Below are 3,074 nucleotides of genomic sequence, written 5' to 3'. Positions count from 1 at the left end.
AGCTTTATGCCTGCCTTTTCGACATATATCAAGCAACACAAAATAGAGAGAGCGAGAGAAAAAAAGATCCTCCTGCCTCCTGCCATCCGTGCATAGAAACGCGACGCAAGCGGCTGATCTCGCAATCTCCGAGAGCTCGATTTGAACAGCGGAACCGAAGAACCAAACCTTATCACATGGGAAAGTTCTGATTCATTTCAATGACCAAGCCCGAAAGAAGATATTTGTGAGTACCATTGGTATGAATAAGTGTTTTTTTGTAACTGAACAGCTTTCTGGAGAACATTTCTTGCTGTGTCTGCCAGTGTGATCGCTACGTTTCCTTACTAGGTGTAAATAAGGCATCAAATCCCTGGGATGCATTTTGCGTGATAACATTCGTTTTGAATTATTGCAACGGAGGTCGGCGAAGCTGCGGTGGCCGTATGGTGAGACATTCGCTTTTTTTCTTGATTTGGTGCGGTATGCATCAGCCTTGACCATGTTGTCAATCATTGATTTGCTTGCGAGAATGTAGTCATCTATATACCGTTCATTCCCGACGCGAAACAGAAAGTTGTTAATTTGGAACGCCCCACCATAGTCAGAAAATATAGCTTAGTTTTTAACTGTATTTTTAGCGCATTGTTTTGTGGGCATAAACTCTGGTCGCAATGACAACATTTACGGCGCAGTGTTGCCCAGTTTTATGGCAAAGAAAAATAACGCAGCCCTGTAAAATATGACCTGTGTTTTTTGTGGTGTTCAAGTATCAACCTCACCCGGCATGTGTTGTGTGTCTGAAGCGATCAGCCTTCCATTAAATACATTCTCAAATCTCAGAGCTGAGTTCAGCTTTTTTTACAAAACTTTTTTTTTTATTTGCGAGGCGAATACTTAAGTTTGTAATCTACCGTGATGAATGCGCTACTGGAAGGGTCTAAACGATGAATTTCTTATACTGGTGCTTAATATTTGTCCTGCGTTAATCCCGATTAAGTGCCATCAAATAACCTACCTGTGTAATTTTCCACTTGTAGGAAACTGAAACCGCCCCTAAAGATCTTCCGACTCGCATATTTTTAAAGTTAAGTTTGATTATTTTCGGAAATAATCAATAGCTTCGCGTTGAAAAATGTACATGTCTACAATCATAGATTGTTATAACGTGCACAGAAAAAGAACTTCCCTGATACATGACTCTTTATCTTTTACGTGCAAGAGCTTCTACCGTCTGCGCAAGGATCGACTCTGAATAACAGGCTGAAGAGGGGCTTCCAGATTTAGAGTTTGTTACCGTAGTTCATACTTTGCCACATCAAACCTGTTCCCACAACAAACGCGTTTGATAGCTTGGGAACTTTTTATTTCAATTTGACTGCAAGCAAGCCTTGAGGCACCTGTGCCGGACGTTGTCGTGGCTGCAGATTTGACAACTTTTACATCGTTGTGATAGCAATAGTGATGCGACATACACTAATTTTAGCAACGGCGCTCAGTAGGCAGTCGGAGGGTGACTGCAATTGTTGAGGTCTCTTTTTTTGCAGTTTTACTTTATTTCCTGCGGAAGCTTGGCTGAACGAAAGCTATCCAAATGAAATTTATGATTTGAAGCATGGCGCATGTGGTTATGACGACGTCGTTTTTTGTTTACAGGTGTTTGAACCCAAAGGCACTATTAGTAGAAGGGGACAAACTTTGACTATCGTGTAACATGTAAATAATGGTAAATATCATTTAAAGAGAACGCTCTCTAGTCATCATTTCAGAACGCCATTCCCTGCAAATTCCGTTATTTCTAGCGCCAATACATCATTCACATGGGATGCTACACACTACCTAACGGCGCAACCAATGTTATGAAGTTTATATGACCAGCCTGGCCACGTAGCTTATTGCAACCTGAGCAAACCAGGCAAGAAAGTTAACGAGTGCCAAGAGGTGGTGCTTTATTTAGCATTTTTATTGAACGGTCTAGCTGTCCTTCCATTTTCAAAACGTTTCCTGCCTGAATGGGATTTAATAATGATGCTTTTGTTTCCAGGTGCCATCTGCTAAAGGAAAGACATGGTTATACACGCTCCTGAAGCCCATGTCTGTAATTGCTGCTGACAGCTGCTTCCCCTACAATTGATCGTAAAAGAAGCTGCCAATTAGGGACCTGAGAACACATTGCCAAGGGCGCAAAAACTGTAGCACTGCAGCCTAAAAGACCTCTGCCTAAGTTTTTTCCGTCCCCCGTACCTCATGCACACCTAATAAAACACCACACAATGAATCTTTCAGCTGTATATTTTTTTGTGCATGAATATTCACGCATGCTGTATTTAAATAAAGAGCTATGTGCAAAATATCTGCACTAATGCAAACTCGCCCTGTTATAAGCGGGTGACGTCTTTTTAGTTGCCTGTTCGCTAGAGCACCAAAAGCAACTGTGGTACTTATCATTGAAACAAACATTCAGCATTATTTTGTGCAGGATTGCCAATTACTCTGCCTGGATGCCAATAATGCAAATCAGCGGGCAAGCTTGGGCGGGAAATATTGGGCAGTCGACAAATCTGGCTGGATGCCAGTTGTGACTATCCAGTGAATAATCTTGGATGCAAGGTATTGCGTGGCCAGTGAGCTTGGCGGGATGGCCGTGATATAACAACCATTGATTGAGATTGGGCGGAAGATACTGGGTAACGATTGGGTGCCTTGAACGCCAGCAAGCTTGTATGCAAACACTAGTATTGATATGAATGGCAATAAATTGATTTGCTGGTATCTTGGCTCGGTGTGCGCTCCGATGAAACACTAAATTGGGAAAATGGCGAGAATTGGGCCTAGTTGGTTATTCATATTGGTTTCACCGCGCTAACACATTGTACGACAGAATGGTGCTTGTGTTTTCTCCGTGGTGTTTGTCTTTTCTGTCGTACAATGTGTTAGCGCGGTGAAACCAATACTAAATTGGGCCATTATTGGTGCCTATATATCTCAATATAGGAGCAGCGGCGCGGAAGCCCAAGCATCGTCGCTGTCCGCAGTGGCACTAACTGAAACGGTCACACGCTGCAAATTTGTAGCAGGGGATGTAGAAGGTTCCG

The sequence above is a fragment of the Amblyomma maculatum genome, chromosome 10 (genome assembly GCF_055883805.1).
Source record: "Amblyomma maculatum isolate TAMU_Amacu chromosome 10, ASM5588380v1, whole genome shotgun sequence".
NCBI lineage: Eukaryota > Metazoa > Arthropoda > Arachnida > Ixodida > Ixodidae > Amblyomma > Amblyomma maculatum.
The sequence above is the reverse complement of the archived record's forward strand: the minus strand, read 5'-3'. Positions refer to the sequence as shown.